This window comes from Oryctolagus cuniculus, chromosome 18 (genome assembly GCF_051225735.1).
Source record: "Oryctolagus cuniculus isolate XC-2025 breed Fujian yellow rabbit chromosome 18, ASM5122573v1, whole genome shotgun sequence".
NCBI classification, from domain to species: Eukaryota; Metazoa; Chordata; class Mammalia; order Lagomorpha; family Leporidae; genus Oryctolagus; species Oryctolagus cuniculus.
Window position 1 is genome coordinate 79,168,681 of NC_142884.1, and position 14,557 is coordinate 79,183,237.

At 52.8% G+C, this 14,557-nt stretch overlaps 1 protein-coding gene across 10 annotated transcripts in view; it reads right to left on the bottom strand.

Annotated features, from left to right (window-relative positions):
• Positions 1-14,557, bottom strand: part of ANKRD11 (ankyrin repeat domain 11) — a 140,198-nt gene that overhangs the window by 93,132 nt on the left and 32,509 nt on the right. The window lies entirely within an intron of this gene.

The window sequence follows — 14,557 nt, forward strand, 5'->3', positions numbered from 1 at the left end:
CCCGCGCAGGTGGAGGGACGCCCTCAGGGACCCAGGGCCAGGACACTAGCCGAGCTGAGAAGGGCTTAGGTGAGTCGGACAGACACCTCACAGAACTAGTATCAAACTTGTGTCAACATCACATGTCTTGCAGCCTAAGTGGGCTTCCTGTCACACTCAAAACGTTAACTGTCCCTTTGTCCCACAAAGCCCCATACGGCCTCCCACTCCCCCAATCTTAGCACCACCTGCCTCTCCCTACTGCAGAAACACACCTGAGTCTCCACGCTTCCTCTGCCATTCCGTTTCTGTGCGCTGGTTCCTCCCGGCGAATATTACTGGGCACCATAACCCCCTCCATGCACATTCTACACTCTTAAACTACTTCAGGGTTTATTCTCAAAGATCTAAGACCACAATTCACACCAAATATGCTACATGCGATTCAATTCAGAAAATGATATCAGCAATTCTTCCCAACACAGCCCAGGAGAAATGTGACTCAAAGGAACCCACAAATGCCTGACATATTTTGTTTTATTTATGTATTTGAAAGGCGGGGGTGGGGTGGGGTGGGGTGGGGTGGGGAGGGGGGGAGAGGGAGAGGGAGAGAGGGAGAGGGAGAGAGGGAGAGAGGGAGAGAGGGAGAGAGGGAGAGAGGGAGAGAGGGAGAGAGGGAGAGAGGGAGAGAGGGAGAGAGGGAGAGAGAGAGAGGGAGAGGGAGAGGGAGAGGGAGAGAGAGAGAGGGAGAGGGAGAGAGGGAGAGAGGGAGAGAGGGAGAGAGGGAGGGAGGGAGAGAGGGAGAGAGAGAGAGGGAGAGGGAGAGAGGGAGAGAGGGAGAGAGGGAGGGAGGGAGAGAGGGAGAGAGAGGGAGAGAGGGAGAGAGGGAGAGAGGGAGGGAGGGAGGGAGGGAGGGAGAGAGGGAGAGAGGGAGAGAGGGAGAGAGGGAGAGAGTGCACTTCCATCTGCTGGGTCACTCCCCAAATGGTCACAAGAGCCAGAGCTAGGGGCATCCGAAACCAGGAGCTTCCTCTGGGTCTCCCATGTGGGTGCAGGGACCTAAGGACTTGGATTATCTTCTGCTGCTTCCCCAGGCCACAGCAGAGAGCTGGATTGGAAGTGGAGCAGCGGGACTTGAACTGGCGCCACAGGCTGTGGTTTCACCTGCTGTGCCACAGCACCAGCCAAGTGTCTGTAGGTTTTGTATCTGATGAAAAGATCTGGTCTGGGGCGGACTACACAGGCACAGGCCACTTTCTGGAAAGCACAAGGTGCCGTTTTGGAAGGCGCTTCCCTGAGGCAGCCACAAACAGGAACTCCGTCTAGGGGAGAATTCGCCTCCAAGCTGGTTCCTTATAAAATATGGGGCCCCTCTGCACTATCAAGAATGAACAGTTTATCAAACGTGAAACATCAGGTAAAAGCTGCCGCCTGCAGTGCCAGCATCCCATATGGGTGTTGGTATAAGACCTGGACACTCCACTTCTAATCCAGCTCTCTGCTGTGGCCTGGGAAAGCAGAGGATGGCCCAACTGCTTGGGCCCTTGCACCCATGTGGGGGACCTGGAAGAAGCTCCTGGCTCCCGGCTTCATATCAGCCCAGCTCCATTTGGAAGTGAACCAACAGGAAGACCACCCCCCCCCCGCCTCTTTATAACTACACCTTTCAAATAAATAAATGCATTTTTAAAAAGTTCATGGAAAATAGAATTAGAAGATTAAAAAGTCTTTAACACCCTGGCATATGAGCGACAGTTCAAGACACGGCTACTCCACTTCAATCCAGCTCTCTGCTATGGCTGGGAAAGCAATATAAGATGGCCCAAGTCCTTGGGCCCCTGCACCGGCGTGGCAGACCGGGAAGAAGCTCCTGGCTTCGCATCATTGTAGCTCCGGCTGTTGTAGCCAATTGGAGAGTGAATCAGTGGATGGACTCTCTCTGTAACTCTGTCTTTCAAATAAATAAATTTAAAAAAAAAAAAGGGGGGAAAGGAAAGTGGCACTCCTGTTTCTCTGCTCCACTCTGAGGGATGGGGGATGGGCTGCTTTATTAACTGTCCCAAATCACAAATCACAGCACACTGCCCCTGCCCTGGCCAAGCCCTGAATGGCGCCTGGACAGTCGGTGACCACAGTCTTCCCTTGACTCTCACCTAACCATAAAGGGGTGGTCAGTGACTGACCACAGCACACTGCCCCGTCCCTGGCCTAATCCTGTAGGGTGCTGGGGACCACAGCAGGATGGGGGGAGACAGGCACAGGACTGCTAATCAGGAGTGAAAAACAGAGGGCTCCGCGGCAACGCAGCCTGCTCTGGAAGGGGCAGTGGGAGAAGATGCCCAGAAATCCCACTTCCACCAATCTCCTTTACAGCCCTCACAAGAAAAGGTGCCAAGTGAGGAGCATGTGGGACGAAGGCCCTCCTCAGGTGGCCCAGGGAAAGGACAGCCCGCAGTCGTGCACCCCCAGGACAGACGGGGCATCAGGTGCCATCCCAGCAACCTGCTCACCCTGCAACAGCGCTCTGCTGCTGTGCCAAGAGGGCAGCAGAGGACGGCCAAGTACCGGGGCCACTGCCCCCACGCGGGAGACGCAGATGCAGCGCTTAGCCAAGCATCGGGCAGAAAGACCAAGACATAACCTGGGATAACCGTAACTCCACTTTTCAATTCCAGCTTCCTGCTGACTTTATAAGTGAGTTCAGTTGCACAATACGAGATTAACACACCCCAATGAGCTGCATCACCACACACTAGCACTGAAAAGTAAAACAAGAAATTCCACTTGGGGCCAGCATTCCATATGGACACCAGTTCGAGTCCTGGCTGCTCCACTTCTGATCCAGCTTCCTGCTATGGCCTGGGAAAGCAGAAGATGGTCCAAAACCTTGGGTCCCTGCACTAATGCGGAAGTCCTGGAAGAAGCTCCTGGCTCCTGGTTTTGGATCAGCCCAGCTCCACCTATTGCAGCCATTTGGAGAGTGAAACCAGTGGATGGAAGACCTCTCTCTCTCTCTCTCTCTCTTGCTCTCTACCTCTGAATAACTCTGCCTTTCATATAAATAAATAAATCTTTTAAAAAAGATACTCCCTTCAAAACAGTATCAAAAAGAATAAATAACAATAAATGTAATCATAGAGATACAAGGCAAATAAATATGCTGAAAGAAACTGAGTGAAGCCAGTGCCTGTGATGTTGGCTATCCACAGGAGCCCTGGTTTGGATCCTGGCAGCTCCCTGCTAATGGCCTAGGAAAGCAGGGAGGATGGCCCGACACCCACATGGGAAACTCGGATGGAGTTCCATGCTCCTGGCTTTGGCCTGGCCTAACCCTGGCCACTGGAGCCATTTGGGGAGTAAACCAGTAGATGGAAGATATCCCTCTCTCCCTCTTCTACTCTCTGTAACTTATAAATAAGTAAATTTCAAAGGGTGGTGGCATTGGGACATAGATGGTAAAGCTGCCTCCTGTGACACTAGCATCCCACATGGCATCAGCTCATGTCCTGGCTGCTCTACTTACGATGCAACTAATGGCCTGCAAAAGCAACGGAAGATGGCCCAAGTGCTTGGGCCCCTGCCTTCCATGTGGGAGACCCAGATGAAGCTGCTGGCTATTTGAGGAGGGAACCAGTAGACAGAAGATTACAATCTCTCTCTCTCGTTGCAATTCTGACTTTCAAATAATAAGTAAATCTTTTTTAAAAAAAATTAAAGCCCTACATAAATGAGGAAAATACCAAGGACAGACTGAAGACATAAAACAGGTGCCCTGGTGACTGGATGCACTGGTTACTCAAAGTCCAGCTGCATTTTCCCAAACCCAGATGGTGATCCTCAAATCCCGATCTCTCTATAAATGCTATCCTTAAAACATCTTACAGAACTCACAGAGGGGCCGGCGCCATGGCGCACTAGGTTAGTTCTCTGCCTGCGGCGCCGGCATCCCATATGGGTGCCAGTTCTAGTCCCGGTTGCTCCTCTTCCAGGCCAGCTCTGTGCTGTGGCTGGGATAGTTGTGAAGGATGGCCCGAGTGCTTGGGCCCTGCACCCCATGGGAGACCAGGAGGAAGCTCCTGGCTCCTGGCTTCGGATCGGCACAGCTCCGGCCATTGCAGCTATTTGAGAGTGAACCAATGGAAGGAAGACCTTTCTCTGTCTGTCTCTCACTGTCTGTAACTCTACCTCTCAAATAAATAAATAAAACCTTTACAAAAAAAAAAAAAAAAAAACTCACAGAAAAGTTCTTAGGCCTTTTCTGAGAGCAGATAAGGAAGGTGCTCCTCCAGTTCCAGGGTTTTTTCCTGAAAGAGTTGTTTTTTGTTTTTTAAACCCTCTGGAGAGGACCAGATTTTTCATCAGCAGCGAGGTCCTGACTTGATAATTCTTCAACACCATCAGCTCTCAAGGCCAAGGCTCTCCCACATCTGGCCCAGTAACATCCTCTCCTTCCCACACACATCACTGTCCCCAGATCCACAAAACTCCTCTGATTCAACAACGTGCTCAAGTCACCACCTGCCTCGCCACCACAGAAGGGGAAGGGCTCACAGACTGGTGGGCGCAGCAGCGTGTCTTCCTTCACCACAAAGTGTGACCAGCGTCTGAGGGACAGAGGGCTCCCCACTAGGCGTGCCCCTGCCTTCCTGAGACCCCACTCTGAGGCCCGTCACCGCAGAAGGGAATCTGTTCCTGAAGGATCATCCTTCCTAACTCCTACTTGGAAACCATGATGTTTATCAGTTGTGTCTGTACTTCTCCCACTGACCCTGGCAACGGGTGCACCTGCCAACCTAGCAATCAGGCAGGTTCCACGCCAGCCCCTGACTCCAGGAGTTCACCTCGATCCTTTCCTTCCTTAGTCAAATTCACGGAAATTCCCTCATCTCCCAGGAGCTGCCACCAAAGCCTGCTGCTGTGTTTGTGAAAAGCCCTGCGTGCAGATGTCTGAGGCAGCAAAGGTGAGGCCCGGAAGAGAAAGCAGCTCCAGCCGAAACAGGTGCACAGCCCCCAGCTCTGCTCTGTTTGCAGGCACAGGCTCAGGGGTGCTGGCAAGCAGCCGGCCCCTCCTTGTCACCACCAGTGACCAAACCCCTCTCCTGTGCTGCACATGTCACTTCACGTGATCCGTGTGACAACAATGTCATCTCCTCTCCTCTTCTGAAAGGCTGGCTCCTGGGGCCGGCGCTGTGGCACAGTGGGTTAACACCCTGGCCTGCAGCACCAGCATCCCATATGGGCACTGGTTCTAGTCCCGGCTGCTCCTCTTCCAATCCAGCTCTCTGCTGTGGCCTGGAAAAGCAGTAGAAGATGGCCCAAATCCTTGGGCCTCTGCACCCACGTGGGAAGACCTGGAGGAAGCTCCTGGCTTCGGATGGGTGCAGCTCTGGCCGCTGCAGCCATCTGGGGCATGAACCAGTGGATGGAAGACCTCTCTCTCTGTGTGTAACTCTGACTTTCAAATAAATAAATAAATCTTAAAAAAAAAAAAAAAAAGGCAAGCAAGCAAGCAAGGCTGGCTCCAACTCCAGCTTAGAGCTCAGATCCTAATGGGCACACACCTGCCCTCTCTGCTCCTAGGAAAATTTCATGTCAAAGCCCTGCCTGTGCCAAAACACCAGCATAACACCGGCCATTACAGAGAGATAATTTATCGTATACCTCCAACAGGGCAGGGGCCACTGCCTGCAACTGGCACCCCATCCGAGCTGATCCAAGTCTCGGCTGCTCCACTCCCAATCCAATTCCCTAAGGATGGTCTGGGAAAGCAGTGCACAATGGCCCAACTACTTGAGCCCACATGGGGGGCCTGGATGGGGTTCCAGGATCCTGGCTTCAGCCTGGCCCAGCCACAGCCACTTGGGGAGTGAACCAGAGGATAGAAGATATTCCCCCCTCCTCTCTCTCTGTAACTCTTTCAAATAAATAAGTATATTTTTGTTTTTAGTGCAGGGCAAACTTAGTCCACTCTCCATTTACAGTCAGGAAAGCAGCACTTATCTAACACATTACTCCCCCATCCCAGGCTTCCCGTTCCTATTTTTTTCTTTTTCTTTTTAAAATTTTTATTTTTCATTTTATTGATTTTAAAGGCAGAGAAACAAAGAGAGATTTTCCAGCTGCTAATTTATTCCCCAAATACCAGCAACATAAGCCAGGAGTGCAGAATGCAATCCAGGTATCCCACGTGGGTGGCAGAGACCCAAATATCTGGGCCATCACCTGCTGCCTCCAAGGGTACATATCAGCAGGCAGCGGAAATGGAGAGCAGAGCTGGGACTTGAATCCAGGTGCTCTACCAGGGGACACAGCACCCAACACCTAAGCTGTCTCAGCGGCTCTCCTGTGGCAGCCACCTTGCTGGATTTTCATGACCACGGCCTTTTATCCAAACTCCCCAAAGCTCACTCCTGAACTCACAGTGTCAACCCCCAACCAGAGGCGGCGCCCTGCACTCTACTGCTCCTCACGTGTCTGTTACTCTGCTTGCATCTGTGCCCTGTCTCAAGGAAGCACAGCACACACCACTCTCCAAGGAGCATCCAGCTGACCTCCTTCCTCACCACCAGAAGCCAGCCGACAGACTCTGCCAACTCCAACTCCTACTTAGCACCGTCTTTCCTCCCTGCTGGCAGTGCCCTGAGGTCTAACCCAACAGTGCCCCACCATCTCTTCACCTACAATGTCCTAACTTCTTCCTCCCCACCTCCAACAACACACTGCTGGAAAGTGAATTTGCCACATCTGACTCACCTCGACTTTGTACCAGCTCTGGCCAAACAAGCGATGTATTAATGCTTGTTCAAACGTCAAAGCCACAGTAAAGAACCTGCTTTGCATGAGTATGCAGGGCACACGCCCAGTGTTTGTGTTGGCCACAGCAGCTGGCCGCTGGTTTTGCACATGGGCGTGTGCCTCGTGACTTCATAACATCTTGTGGACCTCTAGCAGCGGCCGGAAACTATACAGGATCTGGATGCTGCTGTCCATGCCATCACCTGAGCTCCCAAGGACAGAAGAGCCTCCAGCCAGGGGGATGTCTCTTCCCAGACAGCCCTGTCCACTCTGGCCAACCCCCACTCAGCCTCCAAACCCAAATGCGGGCCGTGACCCCAACCTCACCCGCTCAGCACTGCTTTCCTGTCTGTACTACGTCATCCCTCTTCCCAGGAAGCCCTTTCCGAGCACACCCCTCACATCCACACTGCCGTCACAGCTGCGGCGTTGGTCTGACAGCTCATAAATATCTGAAGGCAGACACTGCTGCAAAGTCCTGCCGTCTCACAGCTCAGGCCTGCCACGGAAACTGGTCACACAGCACTCATTCAAACCGAGGATACGGTGCTGAAGAAATTCTAGACCTCAGAGAAGAACACAGAATTCACTGATAGGTTAATAGCAGGTATGGCTATAAGCTACAAGCCCACTTTTTATAAAAATATCACCATAATAAAAAAGCCTATCCCTCCTTGGTCTCTGCTTGAGTCTACCCTTCAATCCACTCAACTTATACTCTTTGAAGCAGATGAAAACTCACCTCAAACAAATGTGGTTCACAGAAACACGAGCTTGGCAATGAAAACACAGGCAGAGAGAAGCACTGCCCAGATCTGTACCGAGAGGAAAGACAGGCGGCTCCCAGATGCCCAGGCAGCACGGACGCCTGCACGACAGCCGGCTGGGCCTGCTGTGCCTACGGAGGCCAGCTGAGAGCTCAGACTCCACTTCCTGCAGGACAGGCATCCCCAAGCCCCTACGCCCTCAGACGATGCCACCAACAAGCTCCCGAAACACTGCAGAACAGAAAACAACCAGTGCTCAGTGGGTCTCACTCAAGCACAACTGAGCACAAACGCCAAGGCCTTCCTGAAGAGCAGCACGGGAGCAGGAGACACTCAGGGCGGGCACGGCTCGGGTCCGGCACGGCGAGGGGAGGGCTGCTCTCCTGCATGAGTGGACAAGATCACTAAAGATCACTAAGATCCTCTCTAAATGCGGCACAGTGAGCAAGAGGCAAACAAGACACTGGCCTCTGGACGCCAAGACTGCAGCCTGCAGTCTCCCGGAGCAGCTCTGCGTACTACCCAACCCCCAGTGTCCCACTCAGCTGTTCCTTCAACACTCACAATCTAATCAGGGCACCTGCAGGCCGAAGCACTTCTACTGCATTTCCGCCGTATCAGAATCATCGAACCTGAGGCGACTGAGATAGTTAACAACCTGTGCAGCTGGCGGCTGCCCGAACCTCTCCCACGGCTGCACGGCAGGGCATGGAGGCTCACGCAGTCTCTTCAGCAGACACGTCGGCCTTCCCATGCTCTCTGAATGGATTCTGAGTTTCACAGGCATTTATTAAGCAGACCTCGGTGAGGACAGAGAACATCGTGGGGAAGCTCAACACAGCTGCATCCGACCCCCAGAGGAGCACAGCTGATGGACTTAGAGGAAGTCGTCCCCAGCCTCCTGAAGTGACACGCACCAAGGAGACAAGCAGCATTTGTTTACCCAAGAAGCACCAGTCTGCAAGCCGCCATGTGCAACACAGTGAAACGACGACGCTGGAGCCCGGAGGAGCCACCCACAGCTGCCTGCAAACAGGAAGGCCTCGTGTTCCATCAGCAGAGGCAGCACTGATGCAGCCCACGGCCTGGAATGCAAACCCAGTCTCTGAGGCATCAAGCCGCAAGCGGAAGACGCTTCCCTCAGGCTCCTCACTTTCACGCCACACCTCCTGGGCCTTGTCTCAGCCCTCAGTCCCTCCCTCCCCAGCCCACACTGCTGCCTCCAAGCAAGGGTCCCCCACATCCTCTATCTCAGGCCTCTTCTGAGCTCCCAGCCGTCACTTCTGTCCCAGGACTGTCCACGCAGAGCACTCAAGTCAAGACCTTTCTCTCTGTCTCTCTCTCTAACTCTGCCTGTCAGAAAAAACAGAGATGCCGTGGAGCTAAGAACTGCACTACAGGGACAGGCATGCAGAGGAGCAGCTGAGACACCACTGGGCACCTGCATCTCAGCAGCCACTCCTCTCAGTCAGCTTCCCACTGATGTGCACCCTGGGAGGCAGCAAGCGACGGCTCAAGTGACCTGGGTTCCTGCCCCCGACTGGGAGGACACCTGATTCCAGGCTTCAGGCCAGCCCAGCCCTGGCTGTGAACCAGCAGGTGGGAGAGCAATCAACCCCCACCACACACACACCGCCTAGCGAATGAAAACAAACGACACCTAAAAAAGCCCAGAACTGTACTAAGAGGAACACAAGCTAATGTCTCGAGTTCTCCACATAAAACTCTGCGAGCGAATGTGCCCGAGACACACGGCTCACACATGCCTGGGCGTCCATCCTCGAGAACAGCAGCAGAGAAACGCAGCGGAGCCCCAAGACCACTGCCCAGGTCGCCACTGCACACTGCACACTGCACACTGCACCTGTGAGTGCAGCTGGGCGCTGCAGTCACTGAGGGCAGAGGAGGTGCCTGCAGCTCCCCGCGCTCCACCACCCAGCCGCGACCTCCGGCTCCAGAGTCACCCCCAGTGCAGGGGCCGGTGGTCTCCCTGCTCCCTCATGCTCCTCTCTCGAAGAAGCAAAGGCGGACGACCCTCAGGCTCAGTGTACTGCTGTTCCCGTCAGTGCCTCCCTCACAGGCTGATCTGCTAAGGTAAGAGAAGTGTGTCCACAGGGTATAACAAACTAAGGTCAAATCCAACCCAGGCAGATGTAGGAACCATGCCCACAGAGACTGCAAGAGCTGTCAGGACCTCCCAGCAGGGCTACAAAGAAGGAGGCCACCTTCCTCCTTTCTCCCCACAGCAGGAAAGCAACCCCTGTGGTGCTCTAAGAGGCATATTTGTACTGTGGACAAGGCACACACGTGGGAATCCTCCAGCACTTGCCACTAGCTTTTTTTTTTTTTTTAAGATTTATTTATTTATGTGAAAGAGCTAAAAAGAGAGAGGAGGAGAGGGAGAGAGGCAGAGAGGGAGAGAGAGAGAGGTCTTCCATCCGTTGGTTCACTCCCCAACTGGCCACAACAGCTGGAGCTGGGCCGATCTGAAGCCAGGAGCCAGGAGCTTCTTCCGGGTCTTCTACACAGGTGCAGAGGCCCAAGGACTTGGACCATCTGCTGCTGATTTCCCAGACCATAGCTGGATTGGAAGTGGAACAGCCGGGACTCGAACTGGCATCCATATGGGATGCTGGCACTACAGGCAGTGGCTTTACCCACTATGCCACAGTGCCAGCCCCTCCCCCCTTTTTAAAAGATTTATTTAATTAGCCACTAGCTTTCAAAAGCAAGTGATTCCTGTGTGGTATGTGTGCTGCAACCTCCTGAAGCAGAGTCCCAAAATATTTAAATAAAGAAGCCACAGAACCTCAAACAGGTTCTATTGCACACATTTAAAAAAAAAAATTGAGAGCTGGCATTACGGCATAGCAGGTCAAGCCACCACTGCAGCGCCAGCATCTCACATGGGTGTGCCAGTTTAAGTCTGGCTTCTTCGTTTCCAATCCAGCTCCCTGCTAATGCACCTGGGAAAGCAGCAGAAGATGGCCCAAGTCCTTGGGCCCCTGCACCCATGTGGGAGACCTGGAAGGAGATCCTGGCTCCTGGCTTCAGCCTGGCCTAGTTCTGGCCATTGTGGACATCTGGAGAGTAAACAAGCAGACTGAAGATTTCTCTCTCTTCTCTAATTCTTTTTTTTTTTTAATGATCTCTTTATTTACTTGAAAGTCAGAGTTACAGAGAGAGAATGAGAGGCAGAGAGAGACAGACAGACAGAGGTGTCTTCCATCTGCTGGTTCACTCCCAAAATGGCCAGAGCTGAGCCAATCTGAAGCCAGGAGCTTCTTCCGGGTCTCCCACATGGGTGCAGAGGCCCAAGACTAGAGCCATCCTCTGCTGCTTTCCCAGGTGCACCAGCAGGGTTCTGGACCGGAAGTTTGGCAGCTAAGACTTCAACTTGCTACAACACAGTGCTGACCCCCCACTGCCATAAACCCCGACCCCTGAGTGTCCCCACTAACCTCACACCCTTTCAAACCTGAATTCCTCAGGCACGCTGGTGCCAAGGGACAGGCCTTTCCACTCCTGGAATCTCCTCTCAGCTGCACAGCCGCCTCTGTCCTGCAGCAGTGCTCCTGCTTCCAGGCCCACTGCTTTCCTGAAGAGCAGCCACTGCCCTCTTACTCCAGAGGCCGAATCACAAGCTGTGCCAGGCTGTGCTGCTGACACACAAGGTCCAAGAGCCAGAACTGGCCAGACCTCAGCTGCGCCTATCAGTCAGGTGATCTCCCTCCTGAGGTTCTTTTACAGCTTAGAGGAGCACTGAAATCCCACCCCAACAAAGTCCCACAAAAATGCCAATGTAGGTCTCAGTTCTACAGCACAGAACCACTGACCCAGCACTGCACTGAAGCAGAAGGGCTGGACTGCACTGGACAACATGAACGAATCCAAACCCATCGACAGTGGCCCATGGTGCTCAGCGTGGCAGCTTATCTACATCAGGTCCTGTTATCAGTGACACTGCACGCAGCCACAGCCAAATGGTGACTCAGGAAAAGTTGAGTCCCCCACCCAGAAACACACTGCCACAGTGACTGGGAACAGGACGCTGCTGGATCCACAGGGCTCGAGCTGGGACCCCGGAAACAAAGCTTCAGGAAACTTCTCAGCAGCAGCACAGCGTTCTTCCAACCTGGGGAATTCTAGGCACTGCTACTTCCCAGCCGCTCTCGGGTGGTGCTGGGAGAATCACAGGGCTCACAGGGCCTGGGGGAGGCCTCTTCAGAGTGCAAGTCCAGGGCACAAGCCCAGCTTCCAAGCTGCTTCAGGAAGCCAGTAATCGATCCTATTTCCTCCAGGCATTCCAAACAGGTCAGCGCTGCACCCAGGGGCAGATGGCAGCAGCAGAGACCGCATGGTACAGGAACACACAGGATCCAAGTGTCAATCCTTCACACAGTGTCAGCTGGAGTCCTGGCTGCTCCATTTCTGATCCAGCTCATGTGTCCAGGGAGGCAGCAGCTGATGGCCCCTGCTACCCATGTGGGAGACCTGAACAGAGTACCTGGCTCCTGCTTTGACCTAGCCCAGCCCTACCTGTTGTAGCCATCTGGGGGATAAGCAGTAGATGAAGATCTCTCTCTGTCCCTTCCCCTCTGTCACCCTGTCAAATAAATAAAACTTAAAAAAACAGCTTTAGTGACTTCCTGGGAAAGTGTCCTCGTCACTCCGCTCTCAGCTCCAGGTGGAGATACAGGCACAGATGAAAAGAGGAACAAGGACTACGCACGCCTCCACGGCTGCACGGAGGCTCGGACTCCTCTCCAGGCCCCACTACGAGGACATCTGGGGAGTGAACCAGCTGACGTGAGCAAGCACTCTTTTTCTCTGCCTCTAATATTATTAATGTATTTAACAGCAGCAGTGAGCATCGTGAACAACTTCATCAGCAGGGGATGGAAGCTTGCTGATGACTTTTTTGTAGCTGTCACACAGTTTTTATTACAAGTTTAAAATAATTTTCTAAAATAATTTATTTGAAAGGCAGTTAGAAAAAACAAACAGAAAGAGAGAGAAAGAGAACTGATCTTCTATCCGCTGGTTCACTCCCCAGATGGCTGCACAGCTGGGACCGGGCCAGGCTGAAGGTAGGAGTCAGGAACTTCATTCAGGTCTCCCCCATGGGTGCAGGGACCCTAATACTTGGGCATCTTCCGCTGCTTTCCCAGGTGCACTACTGGGAGCTGGATGCAAAGTGGAGCTGCCGGGACTCAAACTGGCACCCACAAAGGATACTAGTAACACAGGTAGTAGCTTAACCCTATTCATCACATTACGGGCCTCAATAAATACTTAAAAAGCTCTACTTGAGCAGGTATGAAACAATTTTAAAAGCCTTAAAAGCATTACCTTTAGGTAAAAATAGAAAACCCCATGCTGCACAGATAACACAGATACCCGCAGTTCCAGTCATCTGATAAACGGGCAAAAAGCAAACACCTCCATCTTCAGCTCCATCTTCCGTGCATTTCCTACCACTGAAAACGCACAGCCCTCGGTCTCGTACCGGGTGACCAACAACGGCAGAGACGGAAAGCTGGCACAGACTCAGCCCTGCCCTGCTGGGCTGGTGGAACAGCTGTTTCTGTCTCTTTGCCATCTGTGGCTTTGGGTTTACTGGGTGTCAGTGCTGGTAACTCAAGCTGCACTGGTCCCTTGGGACTCTTGTCCTCCTCACTACCATCCTCTCCCGGCTGTCTATAATCCCAAAACATACTCTGCCTGTCTCCCTGACTTCCCCTGCTGTGAGTACCCTCCATGCTTCCAGGAGTGGCGGTCGACACCCAGGTCTCCCGGGCCCACAGGAGGGCCAGCGCTGCTGGACTGAGCCTCGGCAGCGTGCCTTTCCCTCACGGTCACCATCCTGGTAATTCTGCTGCAACTGCAGGAGCCTCTGACAGCTAAGCTTACTTGCATGCCTCAAAGGGGAACTGCGTGTTTCAACAGAGACCCGTGGCTTGCAAGTCTAAAACATTAACCATCTGGGCCCTCTGCAGAAAAGTCTGGAACCCCTGGCTTAGGTCACAAGCCAAAGCTTCACTCAACCACAGAAAGGTGCATCCCGCAGCCTAGCCCTGCTGTGAACAGTACGTGGATGTCAGAACCCAGCGTTTTATGCAACCAGGGAGAAGTACATCTTAGCAGGCTAGCTGCTGGGCTGAGCGGCCCTCAGCAGTTCTGTTTGAAACTAAAGGCAAATCTACAGAGACAAGAGTTACCTGGGGCTGGAAGATCTTAATGGATAACAAAAAAGCTCTCAAACTGGACTGCATTAGGATTGCATCCTTAAAGTGGATCAAATATGGCAGGAAAAGTATACTTCAATAGATCTTATAAATTATTTTTAAAAAGTCAACTATCTGTGTAATTGCATGTATATAATTCTAATACCTAAAACTTAGGGCACAATGCTGCAATAAATCCATAAGAACTCTTTTAAACAAGTATTTAATCTTTAAAAATTTTAATCTCTGAATCAAGTAACACGTGCAGCTGGAGACACCGTAGAGGCTTGCCTCGGGACACTGGAGAAGCCCCACAGCCAAGGGCAGTGCAGGCTTCCCCAGCCCTGGCCAGAAATGCAAGCCATCCACCTGGGAACACCTGCTGGAGTCCACACTGCACAGCCAGCCCCTGGCTGTCCTGCCCACAGCTCCCTTGCCGTGCTCAGCAGCAGCTGTTGCTTTCTGGCTGCCACCCTTGCGCTTGCTCCCTTCCCATGTGTTCAATAACTACCTCTGACCCAGGGAACTCTTCCACCTCCTGCAATGCCAGCTTCACTGGTGGCTTCCCATGGCAGACATGAGAGGATCAGACCTTAGCCAGAAGTTGCGCGGACAGGGCAGGCAGACCAACCAAGCTGAAGTGCAAGCCCACAATGCCCCATGAGACTCAATTCTCCACCTTCCCACCCGGAGCACTGGGTACTCAGTGGCAAAGACAACTGCATCCCAGATGTGGCTGAAGCAACGAATGATTCTCTACTTAAGCACAGACACTAACTAAAGCCATTC